Consider the following 18,978-nt stretch of genomic DNA (forward strand, 5'->3'; position numbering starts at 1 on the left):
ATCATTGGAATATAAAAAGGTTCTCAGTAGAACCCCCTGGTGGGTTCTCGATAACACCCTTGGAATATAAAAGTGAACCTCCAGAGAGGGTTCTGGATAGATAGATAGAACAGATGCAGATGGTTCAGATGTTTCCCCCCAAGGGCTGTGTGAGGTCGCTCATGTCGTGTAGAACTCTCTGAAGTGGAACCAAAAGGTTCTAACATGAAACAAAAAGGGTTCTCCAAGCCGAAGCACCTTTCTGGTTCTAGTCAGCACCTTTATTTCTAAGAGTGTGGATCTTGCAGCAGATGAAGCATGTGAAGGCTGGATCTGCAGCGAGAGACACTGCAGCAGGATTTGTGTCCTCAAGTCTTTTCAGTGGCTCTCTGGTCAAACTAAGCCTCAGTTTTCACATGCGGGACGTTCAGAGGGACAAACTGAATTCCACACTGCAGAAATCAGCGCTGGAAAAAGATCAGATTTATGATCTTTGGCAAAAAGCTGACGAAACAAGTGTAGGATCTGCCATGTCAGACTCCACATGCTACAGTGACCCCACGTGGGTACAGCCTTCACCACATTATCCAATTTAACACCGTATTATTCAGTGTAACATGGAATAATATGGGCCCTGATGTAACCGGTGGTCACTTCCCACTTAACATTCTGCAGCTGCTCCTCAGCTCGGCTCAGACCGCACACTCTCTGCTAACATGCAATCCCTTATCTGATCCGCCACTTGAAAAGGATCCCATTCACACGCTGAGGTGGGAGTATTTTAATTTAGAAGTGAGTTTACACAAAGAGGCCGTGTTATTTAGTCTCAACCACACGCTAACACTGGCGTCTCTAAACAGAGTCACACTACAGATAAGCAGGGTTACTTCAGGACAACAGAGATTTGTGTTTGCCTTCCATAACCTCTGTTTATCCACACTGCACATAACTACATACATCCATCATGCATGTCATGATGTATATATGTATGTGCCGTGGCTCAGATCTTGCCCCCAAGGGCTGTGTGAAGTACATCGAAGAGGATGGAAATATAAATAGGACAGGAGAAAAACAGGAAAGAGGTTTCTGCCAGATAAAGTGGTTTCTACTGGGGTCGCTCTGTGCTTTTTTTCTCCTGAAAAAAATCCAATGTACAAGATTTATGGAGATTTTTTGTCAGAATATGGAAAAAATGGACTATAACATTCAAAAGTGTGTTTTATATTAGTGTACAATCACCTGACAATAAGAATCATTATGTTTCTGCCGAGCTTTTTACATCTAGAGGGTCAAGATCTTCTTCCACTGATGCTACAATGTTGAACCGCCATGTTTCTACAGTATCCCACAACAAAGGAAACTAAACAAGATGTACGGGACGTTAGATCACTTCCTGTGCTCCAGACTTATTCACTGAGGTGTCCTTTTCATTTTAAATTTTCTTCTAGAGGCATTTCCTTATCAAAGGTCAAACAACCTAGATGTGTCAGGTTTTATTAAGCTTCTGCATGCATCATAAGCTTCTCCTAAATCTGGCACCAAACAGAGCATTGAATCTTTTGTAGTGATGTAATGTGCTTTCCTTTGTTTTTCAGTTTCCTTGACCATAACCAAGTGTAAACCCTCCGTGACTTCACCCGTTGGCATTATTGAGGTTGCTGTCTTGGTTTTTTGCAACTGATAAGAGTGTGGATCTAGTGGGTCACATAACGTGAGTTGCACGGTGCTTGGTCTTGGCTTGTCCATTCAGCAGAAAAAAATGGCGGCCTGCTGAGATACAAAGTTTCTCATATTACAGCTAAACAGTCCACTGTACATCCCAGGTGCGATATAGGCAGTGTGGTAACAGGATGTTGATTCAGTGCTTCCTAGTTTGACAGTTTGACCTGAGTTTCAGGAGAATCTGTTGGAAACAAGACACAAAATAGCGGCCGCTTGCTCACAATCTTTAGGGTACTGCAGCTGATCAGTGCACTAAAAACATTTTGGTGAGAAATAGGGAATTAACTAACAGCATCTTGATCCATATTTAACCAGCACTGCCCAGTTTGTCAGTTTGATTTGAGCTTCATGAATCTGGTGTGTTGTGCTGGACACACTCACTGAGAATGACTTTACAAGGTAGCCACGCGGTAAAGCGAACTTTGCTTTATTATCTATTTTCCCTCTAAACAGGACCATCATTTAAAAAATGAACATCATGCCATGTAGCAGAAGCTTAAAACTAGAAATTAAGGCCATCAACTCATTAAGAAACTATTTACAGAGGTTATAAATCATGTGAGAGGTAGGGTCATTAACGAGTTTATAGAATCTGATTTATTTTCGATAGCAGTGACGTTGCCCCCGTTGGTTGGCCAAAGAGTGCATGTTTAAAGCTTCACTGTCCATAACTAAATATATAGTCTATGCCCAGAAAAGACAAAAGAAACCCCAGATCTAGATAGGGCCTAGCACGTTTTTTGCGATTTCCACCAGCACTGTAATTACTCTTACACAAGGGGAAGGCGAGGCAAGCTCGGTAGGTTTAGCTAACTGCAACCTCGCCGCTAGATGCAACTAAATCCTACACACAGGTTCTCCTTCTTTGGTTTAACTGTTCACAACTTATAGACGTGTACGCCCTGTGGTATCTGGTAAACACAAGAAAACAGAAAGAAATACAAATCAAGACAGTCAAGATTTGTATGAATGAATCAATAAAATAATATTCACTTTAGTTCCCATGAAGGACCAGAATCACATGACTAATTCCATATCTCTTTGTATCTCCAATACCTCAACAAACATAAGTTTTTGCCAAACTTTACAAACACACCCATATATAATTTTAATAGTCATGCAGACATGTTACATTTATTAATTTATTTACCTATCTAGGAAATCCTGTGGCACAATGCGAAAGTGTGAGTCTCTTTTTTGGATTTTATTTGCTTGTTTATTCACTACTTTCAAACTTTGGGGGCAAAGTTAAACTTCATGGTGCTTCTCAAACAACTGGACATTCCCTTCTCGAATTTAGAGATACAGTCTGCCACCAACAATCCACTCTTTGCAAAACAAATCCAACAAAAATCCCCCAGACAAACATGGGTTTGGCTCGTCCAAGGACCAGACTCATGAAAAATACAAAAGCTCAGAGAAGGAGTAGAAAATAATTTAGTATTGATGGCAGCAAAATATCAAATAGTAATCATATAAAAAGGAAAATCCAGTATCACCATACAATATAGACAGAGAATTGTGTATTGTTGGATTTAAAGGAATATGAATACGTCAAATCGCAAAATCAGAAATAACAAAAACAATCTTTCACTCAACAACTCTGGGGTGTATATAAAATGTGATTCTTGATAACTGGCCATCATTTCATGAATATGAGATTCTCCAGTTGACTACTCTCACTGCATTTCTCACAGGAACTGTTTACACACAGTTTTATGTATGAACTGGTGTTGTGTATGGATGTGCTGCCAAATCAGGAATAGCAAAATCACTTGGCAAACATGTAATCTATTACAAACGATTGATTCAACCTGGTATCTTGCTAAAGTGTGTAATAACAGTATAATAACAGATATGCAGTGTCTGGTTAGACTTTCAAAATAAGGCTTGCCGAGTTACCCAAACTACCAAGTAGTTTTGTTGCTTTTGTCCTTTGCTTCCATTATTATAGGCCCCTGCTGATACTGCACCTTAATAAATGTGTGTACTTTTCACACCTAGGCAAGCCAAAGCGCAACAATGACACAGTAGTTTCACTGACCGGATGTAAACTGTAGGTATAGGCGTGCAAATGGTGCACTGTTTTCAGGTGGCATCCACTGTCAGCATTTTCCCAAGTCCCTGTTGCTAACAACCTAACAACCTACACACAAGTTAGCACCTGAGGGGTATTCCCTCAGCATGGGGAAAGGGAAAGGGAAAGCCTGGCTTATTTTGATAAGTCTGGCTAATGCAAGTGATTCAGGAATCCCTGCTCTGTAACTGGACAAAAACAGAATCTCAAAAAACAGCTCCATCAAGTGTCTTTTTGTTCTCCCATCACTTACTGTATGTCCATGTGGAAACACATGTTCAGACCTTTTTCTATGTGACCAAGCATGAATTTATGTGTTTACTTTAGTCCCAAAGAATGTATTACTTAAAACTAAAAAGCAGAGAAAACTAAAACTACAACTTTTACTGTCTTCAAAGGCCAACAGCTTATTTGGCATGACATTTAAAAGCTTAACATTTATACTTTAAGAAAAAGTGTGCCAAAGTTGGAAAGAAGTTAGTGTTGACTAGCCCAGGCTGAATTTGGGCCAGTGGAATGGCTTAAGCCTTGAGTGGAAGTTAATTCAATTCAGGCTTTTTCACTTAAGCACAGACTTAAACTTGTAAACTTGTAAACATGCTAGCAGCTCTTACCTTTTCCTTTGAAGGGATTTAGCAATTTTGGGCTTTTAATGCCTTTATTTGATAGGACAGGGGGTAGAGAAAGAGAGGGGATAACCACAGTTGCCAGGTTTGTGTTTTCCAACTGAATTGGGCTACTCTTGAAGTGTTGCAGCGGGATGATTTTTTTTTGCACCCTGGTCGGGTGAACCAATGCAAATTACAGTATTTTAAATGAAATAATTTATTTATAGCTAGCTGACCTGACAACCCTGGGAAACCCAGGCTGCTGCATAGTTTAGAGAACTACAAACCAACCTGATTTTTTGTTCCCCTTATTGCAGAATGATCTTGAGTGGAGCCAGAACTTTCTCCAGTATTGAGTGCTTTCCGGATCTGGTTGGGCTATTACACACTTTGGCTTGAGACCGGGCTGATCACATCTTTACAGTACAAAATTATTCACTTGAGACATTTTCTCAATTTGTTAGGCCACTGTCATCATTCGCTGTAGTTGGCTCAGCTGTTTCAGAACTATGACACAAGTAATCACACTGGTTGAGAACCTATTAATCTCCACACCTTAGGCTTCACACAGCCGTTTTGGATACAACACTGCTGCACCTGCATCAACCAAAATAGCAAGTGTGCGTGGAAACATAGTTCCCTACCACCTTTTGCCAGATGTTGCACTTTGAAATAGAAAAAATTTGTACAAGCAGGAACAACAGTGATTTACAGACTAACCGCCTAAAACAAAACTTAATTTTCATAAACTAAATTACAGGAAGCATCACAAAAGATCACAAACATTTCCAGACAGAGATCAGCATCCAGAGGTGATAATGGTGAGTTAACATTTTCTTTTGCATGCAATCAGTTCTACAGCCATCGAATATAAAGGTCATTATTTTCCTTTATTCTAACTGTATTTGTTTGTTTGATGCATTTCTAATTACATGGTTACTGGTTTTCATATCTCAATATCCAGCTTGCTTTCTTTTTTATTAATCGTGTTATCTGTAACCCTAGACTTCCCAGCAGTGTAGTAATGAATGAGCTGGAATAAAGTATTTTTTAATGTACGCGATGTGGGGAAAGCTACAGAAGTCATGTACGTGTTGCATTATTAATCTGCAATCAGGGACAGAGAGTCCCTCTTTCCTTTTTTCCTCCCCTTTTCTTGTCGTTTCTGATGTATGCCACAGAGTGTATTCTATTGTGTGTGCGTTTTGTGTGTCGAGTACAGCTAACTTACATGAAAGTATCATAATGAAGGATCACCAGAGGTGGACGCTTGATGTACGAACACAAGCCACAAGTCTCCTTTCTTCCCCTCTTCCTCCTCCTCCCATCTGCTTCTTGTTCTTTTCCCCCAACCTTCTTTTTTCCTATCTATATGTGTGTGTATGTGCGGTGTCGTAATGAATAATGCAATGTGTGTTGTATGAAAAGATAAGGAGGCAACATGGGGTTGCTGAAGGGTTAAAGGAGGTGATGTCACTACATTCACCCTCTACCCTCGCACCCAGAGGCTGTGAGGGAGAAAGAGAGGAAAGGAAAAACAGATGAAGATGAAGGTGAGAGGACGAAGGAAGAATATGAGGGCAGACAGAGGGAGATAGAGGTGGAGGAGTGTCAGAAACAGAGAGATAAGGAGAAAAAGGAAATGAGAGAGAAGGGTAGGGAAGCTGTTGTTGGCCTGCTCAGATGTTTTGCTTACCATACATTATCCCCCGTTTATTATTTATACTTTTCATACACACAGCAGGGATGGCTGCCCTGACCTTCCTCACAAGGACGGCGTGTGTGACTGTGTGTGTATGGTCTCACACGTCTTGACATGTGACTGATACAAAATGAGAGCATTTTCTGGCAAAGGTGACTGTTTATACGTGAGTGGTGTGTGCTCATGTGTGCATAAGCTGCTTGTTTCCCCTCAAACAAATATATGCTGCAAGTAGGGCTGAACATTTGTGCAAAAATATCTAATTATGAATATCTTCGTTTACTTCTTATTATTAATATTTGTCACTATACCGTATATGATGTTGTATAGGTACATATGTATTCACTTTTCCACCCCCTAAAACCAGTAATGACAATGGTAATGGACATACAAAACAATTCAGATTTAAAAAACAAAAAAGACAAAACATACTCTATAGCTAAAGTAATATATTTCAAGCCAGACCTCTTAATAGGAACATCATCAGCATTCAATTAACCACTTTACAGATGAGTTTCAATTATGTTTTGTTGAGAATGTAAGCACCTTAGTATAACTAATAAATGGGGACCATGTTCCTACAAATTTCTGGTATGAGCAACACACAGCAAATGTAATTTTTTCTAGCTTCAGCATTAGCGATACCTCCTGGACGCACTGAGTAAAGAAAGGGGGCCACTTGCCTACAAATTACACAAAATGATTCGTCGGGCCAGCGAGGAGGCAAATGTGATTGCATTCGTTTCATGACCTGGATAGCAAAGATGGCAGTGAGTGGGTTAGGAATAACTGTTTTGTGACGTGTTTTGACTGATATTACAAATGATGTTTATTTAAGTGCTTTTTTTAGGGTCAAGGTGAGAAAAAGGTTTAGGCTAGCATAACGGCTTGGATATACTGCAGTCCAAAAATGGACGAAGAATGTGCATGTTCTTTTGCTTATATTATATTAGGAGAGGAAGTATTCACACATTGTGGCTGCAAGTGGACGGTCATGGACAAATGATGGCACTTTTGACACACTGATCATTGCAGCCATGTTGAAGATAAAACTAGAAATGGAGCTTACGTGGTGAAGCGACTGCACAATGTCTGAGGGTCCTCACAGGTATAGTAAGGTAAGGTAGTAAGTAAGGTGTATGCGTGTGTGCACGACTGACAAAGGCAGAGAAGTCATCCATGATAACTTCTCATTTATAAAAAAGAACAAAGAGCAAAGTTAAGTTAGTGAGAGCAGAATTTCTCAGAAAAAATGTTGACATAGATAAGAGTAGACAAGGTTACATCAAATTCCCTGCACAGCATCAGAAAGATCTGTCCGCTTGTAGGCAGTGAGGGACGGGCCTTTTAAAATAAATAATCAAGGCCATTATTGAAGTTGTGTTAAAGAGCTTTGCCTTGATATTTCCCCCCAGGTTTTGGCCCAAAGTTTGACTTCATTGAAAGGTCTAAAATAATCTCCAAATTCAGTGACCTCTACGGGCCGTGTCCAGTGGCATTATAGCATCGACAGGAATTATTTGAGGCACCACATTGGACTGCAAACAAGAGAAGGGAAGTTTTGTTTTTCTGGATACCCAGAGTTGTATAATTAGCATATCATACTGTACCAGGATTTGACAAAAAAAAGTAAAATCTGGCAGGAAATGACCAACACAAAAGAAACACTGCGAAAGAAAATGTAGTAGTGTTTGTCTGCAAATCCCACATTCTTATTTAAATGATGTTTGGATCACAGCCTTTTGTTAGTGAAGAGTGCAATTATTCATCATGGTCATATACACTGTGTATCTGTACTTGTAGAAGCAATGTAGGGGTTTCTCGTGCAACTTCACCATCTTCCAAAGTGCATTGGGAGGGGAAAAAGTGAAAGGCCATGAGCGGAAAAGTGTGAAAAAGGTCGTCTGTATTTATGATTTTTTATTCTTTAGAAAGGTAATGTAAGATTTTTTTTCTTACTGCTCGGAAAAGATGAAAAACTGGACCTGATTGTTTTGTCTCAAGAAATCAGAGACAACGACAGGAAGAGCAGGACGGCTGAAGCCAGTGAGGGTCGATGTTATTTCAACATGCCCTTGAAGGATGCATCGCTCGTGTCTGATAAGCACTTCCCTCTGTTTAACCAGTCATATATGAAGAATGTGCAAATACACCTGCTGTCTTTTTTCTTCCACTCTCTACCTGTCTCTCTGTTGCTTTTCATCCGTCATTTTTTGCTACTCCGTCTTTTTCTCCTGCTCTCTTTCTCCGCTTTCTCTGCAGCAAATTGAGTCTGAATGAGCTCCAAATCATGTTCAAGTGCAGCCAGAGACACTTCCAACTCTTTCAGACAGTCATTCTGCCTGGTAAACTATTATCAACACACGCACACACAGATGCAGACTGCTCTGTCTGGCAGTCTATCAAGAGCCTCTGGCACTTGCGCTGCTGTACTGTCATTATCCTGCAATGAATAATCTCTCAGTCGCTTCCTTCTACAGGACAGAGCCAAGGAGCTGGAGAGACAGCCAGGGAGACACAGAGACTGACACGTATCATCACATAATGTCAGACTGCAGGGCCAGAGAGTTTCTTCGAGAGCGTCTGAGAGCTTGTGTTTCTGCTGGTGGCAGCTTGAACCGGGGACTCTTCAGAGCGGCTGGATGCCGTCAGACAGCAATGAGCTGGGAGAGAAATGTACAGACAAGTCAAGACTGAGGCCAAATTACACCCATTTTCTTTCAAAAGTGAAATCCTGTTGCAACTTCAGACCTTTAGTAAGCTTTCTGAGGTGTTTCATATATTTTTAGTGAAAAAGCATCACTTTCTCTTCCTTCATTGTCACTTATGAGGTGCCCATGAGCAAGGCAATAGCTGCCAACAGATACAGCTGGGTGTATGAGACAGCTTCCAGGGGTAAATGTGTTCATCTGTAGAAGCAGTCCTGTTGTAGATCTGCCAGCACAGATCTTAGCATCAAAGGTCAGCGGTCAGGCTGTACTGTCCTTTGATTCTTTATATTCGATCTTTCATTCTTTCATAATATTTCTTTTTAGGCAACACAGGAACAGATATATCACTCGTGAGTTGCTGCAGGTCAACACAAACTGACCAATCACACTTTTTGCCATCACCAAATTATATATTTGCACATGACCTAATTGAATGTACAGGTTTTCCTCATAGGGTGCACGTCAACCATGGTGTAGCCAATAGCTCCAAACTAAACCATAACCTCTTAGCACACAAGCTAAAATCTCCAGTGGGCCAAAAGCATAATAGGATGATTTAATAAAATATATTCCAGAGGAATAAAAAGTTATCATATGACAGTATTAATAACATAATATTTGATAATTATTCACAAAATATCGTCAACAATTGTGAATAGTACATTTTGCCAAGTTCTCATATCATAAAGGTGCTGCTAGACATCCATAACTGAGCTAGAATAGAAACTTCTCAGTGCCTCCTTTGAAATTAAAAACATAGGTTTTTCTGGTGTGTACCTTTAAGTTCCTTGCACAGTAAGGGAAACCTCTAAAGGAGATATTCCAAACACAAAATTAAATTTCAAGAGATGAAATGATAATAAGCAGGATGCTGCTGTGAATCACAATTGCTGATCAGCATCAGAGGGATAATGGCAAATCAACGCTGGTTAAGAGACTCTTCTCCGTGTGTTGACTCTAGCTGCTGCCCACAGTCCAGATGTCTAACTGTACTTTGATTACGCTGCCACTTCTCATTGCCAAGATAATTTGACTTCAGGTGCCAGGACCGAGGCAGTAAAATGTAAGGCAGCTCCTTACATGTCTCCCGCTGTTTTGGTCACAGAAGCCAAGGGACTGACTTGGCGTTCTTTCTTTATTAACCACAACATCTTATTGTTTGGAGCGTTTCAATAAATGGTTTTCCAAGCATCACACTTTGATATCTGGCACTGATAAAGAATAGCTCTATACAACTGTAAAGTGTTGGTAAACCAAAATGATTTGCCTTCTGTTGACCTCTTAAACTTTGGATGAAGACCAAAATGGCTTGCAGGATGACTACTCACGAATTCCCGCATCATAAGTTTTGTGTTTTCCTGTATTTAGATGCCGTGCTGAAGAGTCCTTTGCAAGTCTTGCTCACATGAACTGCGGCAGATGATTTTCAGCACAGACTGAGCTCTGAATCACCGTAACATCTCATCACACTTTGTCTGCCGGGGTCATTCATCATTCTTTTTGGCAACATTTGAATCCTTCTGCTGTCTGTTTGGCTGATTTCTGAACATCAAAGGCCAATTACAGTCGTCTGTCAAGTGGGACGTCGAGAGCAACTCAGAAAAGATGGAGAGGTTAAGAAGGAAAATAATCTGAGAATTTCATATTTTGCATCGACTTCCACTTGACAAGAAATCGACAGGTCGACAGCTCCGCAGAGCGCTCTTTTCTGGGTTCCTTTTTAATATCTCACTTTCTGTATGCACCTGTGTATGTCTTAGCCATGTGTCAGCAGTATGTCTTTGACATTTTTACCTTTACATCCGCCAGTTGTGAGGTGAGTGAACGAGGATGTCATCACAGAGCCTCCGGTGTGTCGGGCTGAATGTTAACTTTGTTTATAGTCTGACTTTTTAACATGCACATGGTATTTCTGATAGCAGTAAACAAACTCAGATAGGAGGCAATATGGGTTGTGCTTTTTTCTTTATATGTCTCTTGCGCCAGTTTAATTTTAAAGACCCTGTAAGTAATATCTGACAAAGACTCCCAGCATGCTTATGAACACCTTTGGTTATAAAGATGCAACCACAGTTTAAAATATTAGAACCAACACCAGTACCCTGAAAGTGATACTGAAACAATGGAGTACTAGGACTGAATGTAGGTATGAAAATGTGTGTTTTGTCTCCTATTACTTATTAATTCGAATAATCAATTGTCGGCATTTTCAACTGTCAGTTAAGAAAAATGCACAAAATTCACAACCCTAATAGGAAACAGAGTCTACTTACAGACAGGTGACACATTCTGACAAGAAACTTTCTGTCACAAAACATAATTTGGTTGGTTTGGTTTGCAAAGGCAAAAGCTTTTTAACAATGACATGATGGGTAATTCAATTCAACTCAGTAAATGTGTTTATAATGCTATTATAAACAATTATGAGCACTCATAAAGCTTTAATAACATGTGTTATCAGTCTATAATTAAAATATTATGTTTCTCATAAGCGGTTATAAATGCCTTATCACCTAACAACACACATGTTTATTACACTATTATTAACACATACATTCTTGCTAATACACACTAATATTACTGTGCCTCTTATGAGGGCTTTGTTACCTGTTAACCAATACTTATTACAGGCACATTAATGTAAAGTCTAACCTAGTATTGGAGTATTTATCCTTCAGAGTATTTTTACTTTAAAACATGTCTGACGGGCATTTTAAACATGGGTTTGTCTAAGCAACTTTCCACTATTAGTCTGTCAACCTCAAAAGTATTCCTTGTGATGGCTTCTTCCTAAGCTTCATGCCTTGTGAAGCTGAAACATTTATTTTTGATTTATCTGCATTGAAAAAAAATATAGAAAGACTTGCATCTCTGTAAACATCACCCTCCTAAATTTTAGATTCCATTCGAGAGACAAAAATTGTAAGATTTCACATTTCACAAATTTCCGTCAAATTGGATTAGGTAATTGTAGCTTACACAAGGCATTATTTTTGGAATCACATTAAATGGAGCATAATCGAAAACGATTGAAGGAATAAATGGAAATTTATGCAATATGTGTTCATACTGCCAGAGAGACACATTTTTATTTTATCTTCCATTACCGTCAAATGATTATTTGCTTCCAGCAATTTAAGGGCCAGATATTTCAGTCAGTTTATTATTCATATTTTTAACTCTGACCGTTCTTTTAAATGTGGACAGTTATCAAGGTAATTTTTTTTTTTTTGTTTTTTAGATGATTAGTATTCATTTCTTTGAGTGCACAGGGACAGATACATGTTGAAATAAGGTTAGAGTGTCGGGTTCAGAGGCACACCCCGCTGGCAGATTCATTAAACAGAGTTATCAAATCACAGACAAAGAAATCCAGACAGAGAGACAATGGTGAGACAGAGACATAGACACCGTTGGCTATATCATTAAGACCGGAGTTATAAAAAGTTGATAATTAAAGACACGTCTCAGAGGATGGGAGGAGATAATTGGCTTCCTCAGCCACGACACTTCGACCCACTTTATTACCAATAACTTCATAAGGCATAGAGTCAGATGGAGAAATCACAGAATAACATCTTCCTTCTGACTGGGAAAAGATTCCATAAATAGGTGTGTGTGTGTGTGTGTGTATGCATGCTTGTTTTACATGATGACCCAGGTTGTGTTTTTGCCTCAGAAACAGGTGGCTTTCATCAGTCACATGATCTGCACTTAATTTGCTGGTAACTTATGATTCAACATTTCTCACTTTTTCTATTAAATGGTTAAAAGCCTAACTCATTTGTGCATAAAGAGAGATGTCAGTGCTAAAGTGAAGGTAATAATCATTTATTTTATTCACCTTTATGCAAGGACGATTGCCAAATCATTTTGTTTAGTTGCTCAAACTTGATTAACAGGAGTTTAAATTTATAAAAGTTTTGATCAGTTTCAGGTTGCTGCAACATGGAAACTTTTTGATTTGTATTTATCTCCCTCAGGTGCATCAAAAACCTTACAGAAATGGGAGGTTTAGCAGTTTAAATAGTTTCCAAATGCTTGAGTGTTCCATCCATCCATTGTCTGTAACTACTTATCCTTATCCCAGCTGAAAAAAACAGTTAAGTTAATATGCTTGGACTTTAATTATCTTATTTTTGTTCTGTATTCAATTAAATATAGGTTGAAAATGTATTTACAAATCATTGAATCATGTGTTTATTAACGTTTTACACAGCATCCCAACTTTTTGGAATTGGGGTTTGTAAGTAACTCAGTGAAAAACGGACAATAGGTAAAAATTGCAGGTGGAGGATTCACTACAGACGATGAGTAATGAAGAAATAAAGAGGAGAAAATCCTGGAGGAAAGGGGAGAAAAGGAAAAAGTGACAGAGGAAGGGCAAAGAGTCACGCAGGAAATGAAATCTGACGTGAACTCTTGTTATTAACAGTCAGAGTTCACTGAACCCCTCTACAGTTCAGTAGCTAACCTATGCTCCCTCTGAGCGTGCGAGTGTGTGTGTGTGACAGCGATTACTCCGATATGCGCATGCCTGTGTAAATGAGAGTCTGTACAGTGTGTGGCTGTGTGTGTGTGTCCTTAGAAAAGACAATAATAGCCCCTCAATGTGACCCCTTGCCCTCTTCACACACATACACGCACCAAGTTAATTGAATAAGCTAGAAGGTGTTTGTGTGTCTGTGTGTCATATGTTCTCATTGTGTATCTGTGTGTCAGAAGGTATATGCGCAAGCCTGTATTTTACAAGTACATGTTTCAGTGTGTGCCTTCTGTGTGTGTGAGTGTCAGTCAGGTTTAAAGTATTTATCTTTTCATCTTGGTTGTTAACACAAAGTTTTTATATGTTTCTATCACAAACCATCAACCATTTTCCTCTCTTTTTTAAAAATTATGTATCAGTATGTGTGTTTGTGGTTTAGTCTGTTCCAAGTGTTTTAATGTAAAGAACATCACATCAATCCACCATTGGATTTTTTCACTTTTTCACCTGTAAATTATCAAAGGTTTCAAATTACAGGTGGCTATAGTGGCTCAGTGGGTCGTGCTAACTTTGCACTTACCACGTCCATCATAGACGTGCAAAACAACGTCTGTGTGAGCTGCGACAGCTTCCTACAGCCGTCCACATTTACATTGTTTTTACACAAGTCATTTCAAATGCCACACAAAGTCGCTGCCAGAAAATTGGTAATTAATATAATATGTGGTGTTTGTTGTCAAAATTAAGCACTCTGCTTAATATTGTAGTACTCTCCTCCGTGTTGAGTATGTTGATATGTATAAATAAAGCCATATAAATAATAAACATTTGATATAATGTATGTTTTTTACATTAGTAATTCATTTTACATTATTTTGGGTAATAAATTAATTTGAGCAACAAAAAATCTGAGGAGCCACTTGGGAGCCGAAAGAGCCGGCTCTTTTTAGGGAGCCGAGCCAAAAGAACCAGCTCGCTAAAAAGAGCCAGAATTCCCATCACTAGTTTGATGCACAGAGCCACAAGCTGCTGTATTTGATGAATCGTGAGTAAGAATGTGTTAGCTTATTCAGCACACAGCACTAGTGCAGATCATTTTTCTGAACAGCAGTGTTGGAATATAATTTAATACATCTACTCCAGTTCTCACATAATTTTGAGGTACTTTATTTGAGTATCTTCATTTTATGATACTTGTCCTTCTACTACACTACATTTTGGAGGTAGATATTGTTCTCTATATTCCACTACATTTATTTTACACACTTAATAATAAAAAGTAATAAATCATATTATTCAAGGTTAAGGTACCCAGCAGTATATAAAGTCATTTAAATTTGCTCCGCTTCTATTGTACACATATAATAATAATAATTATTATTATAATTCTTATCTGTTTTAAATGTACATAATTCATAAATAGAGCATTCTTTTGGAAATTTTGGTGCTTTTTTGATACAGGACTTTTACATGGAATTTCACGGTATGATACTGCTACTTTTACTTAACTAAAAGATCTCAATACTTTGATTTCTATGAGAATTTGTAACATCACCATTTCCATTATTAAGAAAAGATTGGAAGTCACAAATAATAGACCATATCAACATGCAGATGATATGATATTACAGTATGTAAAATAACTTCTACTGTCTTTGTATAATATTTTGACGGACTAATTATCACATCTTTGTCACAAAATCAAAACACGTATACAGCCAGTGAAATAATTTACGTCTCACACAATTTGACATTCACATACACTACAAATTACTACACCTTACTTTCCTCAATGATGCACGTCTTCTGTATTGAAACTTATTTTAAAGGTGAGAATCCTGAAATTTACAGCTTTGTCTCACATGAACAACTTGCATTTTATTCATGTTATGCTGTCTTTATTTGGAGTAAATGAAAAGTAAGTTAATGCCACCAAGAGGCGCTTGTTTAGGACAACTGCGGAATGTTAGCAAGAGCACGTTTGCTTATTAATACGTAAAGAGGGGAGATTAAAGCCACCAAGCTGCGACGAGGATGGGATTCGAACCCACGCGTGCAGAGCACAATGGATTAGCAGTCCATCGCCTTAACCACTCGGCCACCTCGTCGTTTGGCACCTTTGACTTTCAAGTGACCGCCCAGCCAGTTCTAATGCGTGCAAACAAAGTTGAAGTCAGCTAAGCCAACCTTTCTTGCAATGCAGGACGCCCTTCTTCACAGGGGGAATTAGCTCAAATGGTAGAGCGCTTGCTTAGCATGCGAGAGGTAGCGGGATCGATGCCCGCATTCTCCACAAGGCTTTCCTTTACTGTCCTCCCTGGTGGAGGTAAGGAGGGAAAACCAGCGAGACACAAGGCAAACAGTAGAAGGACGTGTTCAACACACTGTCAGTGTAGTCAGTTGGTGGCGTTACAGGCTCCTGTCACAACCCGAAATGAAGCCAGTGAGCTAACTTCCTTACGGTGCGTTCCAGTTTACGGGCTGTCAAATTTCCAAAGAAGCTTCGTGGGAGGGCGACGTGCCTCGACTTGAGTGTGGATCCTTGACAGTGGTTCTTCCTCTCATACATGGGACTTCGTCAGCTGTAAATGACTGGTAGGGCATCCCAGGGATTTAACCTCTGCGGCGCATCATCGAAGCCATTCATAGCGCCCGGTCCCTTGCTGTGGTAACGAGACCATCATGTGAGAATGGTTGTCGTTCCTGCCTTCTTTGGCCTCCTTTGCACATCACAAAGTCGCACCAGGATCGCCACAACCACACAGCAACAGCGTGGAACTCAGCTGGCAACGCTGTGGAGTCCGGGTCGCTTATCTTCAGACTGTCTGCCCCAGGAGTGAATTCAGTGCCTTTTCTCGGGTGACCTAAACCACCCAGTGTACGGTCGAAGTCTGGAAGCCAAGGCCGCTGGCCGTTTGCCATAATCCAGCAAGTTTGGCCGCAGGGCCGTCATTGTGCTTGCCTGAAAAAGAGACACGAACTGGAAAGACAGACGGCCCCCTTAACGAAGGTTTCATTCAGGAGGTGCTTGTTTGGGACAAGTGCAGAATGTTAGCAAGAGCAGAATGTTAGCAAGAGCAGAATGTTAGCAAGAGCACGTTTGCTTATTAATATGTAAAGATGGGAGATTAAAGCCACCAAGCTGCGACGAGGATGGGATTCGAACCCACGCGTGCAGAGCACAATGGATTAGCAGTCCATCGCCTTAACCACTCGGCCACCTCGTCGTTTGGCACCTTTGACTTCCAAGTGACCGCCGAGCCAGTTCTAATGCGTGCAAACAAAGTTGAAGTCAGCTAAGCCAACGTTTCTTGCAATGCAGGACGCCCTTCTTCACAGGGGGAATTAGCTCAAATGGTAGAGCGCTCGCTTAGCATGCGAGAGGTAGCGGGATCGATGCCCGCATTCTCCACAAGGCTTTCCTTTACTGTCCTCCCTGGTGGAGGTAAGGAGGGAAAACCAGCGAGACACAAGGCAAACAGTGGAAGGACGTGTTGAACACACTGTCAGTGTAGTCAGTTGGTGGCGTTACAGGCTCCTGTCACAACCCGAAATGAAGCCAGTGAGCTAACTTCCTTACGGTGCGCTCCAGTTTACGGGCTGTCAAATTTCCAAAGAAGCTTCGTGGGAGGGCGACGTGCCTCGACTTGAGTGTGGATCTTTGACAGTGGTTCTTCCTCTCATATATGGGACTTCGTCAGCTGTAAATGACTGGTAGGGCATCCCAGGGATTTAACCTCTGTGGCGCGTCATCGAAGCCATTCATAGCGCCCGGTCCCTTGCTGTGGTAACGAGACCATCGTGCGAGAATGGCTGTCGTTCCTGCCTTCTTTGGCCTCCTTTGCACATCACAAAGTCGCACCAGGATCGCCACAACCACACAGCAACAGCGTGGAACTCAGCTGGCAACGCTGTGGAGTCCGGGTCGCTTATCTTCAGACTGTCTGCCCCAGGAGTGAATTCAGTGCCTTTTCTCGGGTGACCTAAACCACCCAGTGTACGGTCGAAGTCTGGAAGCCAAGGCCGCTGGCCGTTTGCCATAATCCAGCAAGTTTGGCCGCAGGGCCGTCATTGTGCTTGCCTGAAAAAGAGACACGAACTGGAAAGACAGACGGCCCCCTTAACGAAGGTTTCATTCAGGAGGTGCTTGTTTGGGACAAGTGCAGAATGTTAGCAAGAGCAGAATGTTAGCAAGAGCAGAATGTTAGCAAGAGCACGTTTGCTTATTAATATGTAAAGATGGGAGATTAAAGCCACCAAGCTGCGACGAGGATGGGATTCGAACCCACGCGTGCAGAGCACAATGGATTAGCAGTCCATCGCCTTAACCACTCGGCCACCTCGTCGTTTGGCACCTTTGACTTCCAAGTGACCGCCGAGCCAGTTCTAATGCGTGCAAACAAAGTTGAAGTCAGCTAAGCCAACGTTTCTTGCAATGCAGGACGCCCTTCTTCACAGGGGGAATTAGCTCAAATGGTAGAGCGCTCGCTTAGCATGCGAGAGGTAGCGGGATCGATGCCCGCATTCTCCACAAGGCTTTCCTTTACTGTCCTCCCTGGTGGAGGTAAGGAGGGAAAACCAGCGAGACACAAGGCAAACAGTGGAAGGACGTGTTGAACACACTGTCAGTGTAGTCAGTTGGTGGCGTTACAGGCTCCTGTCACAACCCGAAATGAAGCCAGTGAGCTAACTTCCTTACGGTGCGCTCCAGTTTACGGGCTGTCAAATTTCCAAAGAAGCTTCGTGGGAGGGCGACGTGCCTCGACTTGAGTGTGGATCTTTGACAGTGGTTCTTCCTCTCATATATGGGACTTCGTCAGCTGTAAATGACTGGTAGGGCATCCCAGGGATTTAACCTCTGTGGCGCGTCATCGAAGCCATTCATAGCGCCCGGTCCCTTGCTGTGGTAACGAGACCATCGTGCGAGAATGGCTGTCGTTCCTGCCTTCTTTGGCCTCCTTTGCACATCACAAAGTCGCACCAGGATCGCCACAACCACACAGCAACAGCGTGGAACTCAGCTGGCAACGCTGTGGAGTCCGGGTCGCTTATCTTCAGACTGTCTGCCCCAGGAGTGAATTCAGTGCCTTTTCTCGGGTGACCTAAACCACCCAGTGTACGGTCGAAGTCTGGAAGCCAAGGCCGCTGGCCGTTTGCCATAATCCAGCAAGTTTGGCCGCAGGGCCGTCATTGTGCTTGCCTGAAAAAGAGACACGAACTGGAAAGACAGACGGCCCCCTTAACGAAGATTTAATTCAGGAGGTGCTTGTTTGGGACAAGTGCGGAATGTTAGCAAGAGCACGTTTGCTTATTAATACGTGAAGATGGGAGATTAAAGCCACCAAGCTGCGACGAGGATGGGATTCGAACCCACGCGTGCAGAGCACAATGGATTAGCAGTCCATCGCCTTAACCACTCGGCCACCTCGTCGTTTGGCACCTTTGACTTCCAAGTGACCGCCCAGCCAGTTCTAATGCGTGCAAACAAAGTTGAAGTCAGCTAAGCCAACCTTTCTTGCAATGCAGGACGCCCTTCTTCACAGGGGGAATTAGCTCAAATGGTAGAGCGCTCGCTTAGCATGCGAGAGGTAGCGGGATCGATGCCCGCATTCTCCACAAGGCTTTCCTTTACTGTCCTCCCTGGTGGAGGTAAGGAGGGAAAACCAGCGAGACACAAGGCAAACAGTGGAAGG

At 41.4% G+C, this 18,978-nt stretch overlaps 7 non-coding genes across 7 annotated transcripts; 3 read left to right on the forward strand and 4 right to left on the reverse strand.

The window, feature by feature from the left end:
• Positions 1-15,311: 15,311 nt before the first annotated feature.
• On the reverse strand, positions 15,312-15,393 carry trnas-gcu (transfer RNA serine (anticodon GCU)). The gene has a single exon. It is a non-coding gene; the product is annotated as a tRNA-Ser (tRNA).
• Positions 15,394-16,430: 1,037 nt separating this feature from the next.
• Positions 16,431-16,512, reverse strand: trnas-gcu (transfer RNA serine (anticodon GCU)). The gene has a single exon. It is a non-coding gene; the product is annotated as a tRNA-Ser (tRNA).
• Positions 16,513-16,624: 112 nt separating this feature from the next.
• Positions 16,625-16,697, forward strand: trnaa-agc (transfer RNA alanine (anticodon AGC)). The gene has a single exon. It is a non-coding gene; the product is annotated as a tRNA-Ala (tRNA).
• Positions 16,698-17,549: 852 nt separating this feature from the next.
• On the reverse strand, positions 17,550-17,631 carry trnas-gcu (transfer RNA serine (anticodon GCU)). Its single transcript has one exon. It is a non-coding gene; the product is annotated as a tRNA-Ser (tRNA).
• Positions 17,632-17,743: 112 nt separating this feature from the next.
• On the forward strand, positions 17,744-17,816 carry trnaa-agc (transfer RNA alanine (anticodon AGC)). Its single transcript has one exon. It is a non-coding gene; the product is annotated as a tRNA-Ala (tRNA).
• An 818-nt stretch (positions 17,817-18,634) lies between these two features.
• On the reverse strand, positions 18,635-18,716 carry trnas-gcu (transfer RNA serine (anticodon GCU)). Its single transcript has one exon. It is a non-coding gene; the product is annotated as a tRNA-Ser (tRNA).
• Positions 18,717-18,828: 112 nt separating this feature from the next.
• trnaa-agc (transfer RNA alanine (anticodon AGC)) lies at positions 18,829-18,901 on the forward strand. The gene has a single exon. It is a non-coding gene; the product is annotated as a tRNA-Ala (tRNA).
• The last annotated feature ends 77 nt before the right edge of the window (positions 18,902-18,978 follow it).

This window comes from Lutjanus erythropterus, chromosome 14, assembly GCF_056507025.1.
Source record: "Lutjanus erythropterus isolate fLutEry1 chromosome 14, fLutEry1.hap2, whole genome shotgun sequence".
Taxonomy (NCBI): domain Eukaryota; kingdom Metazoa; phylum Chordata; class Actinopteri; order Lutjaniformes; family Lutjanidae; genus Lutjanus; species Lutjanus erythropterus.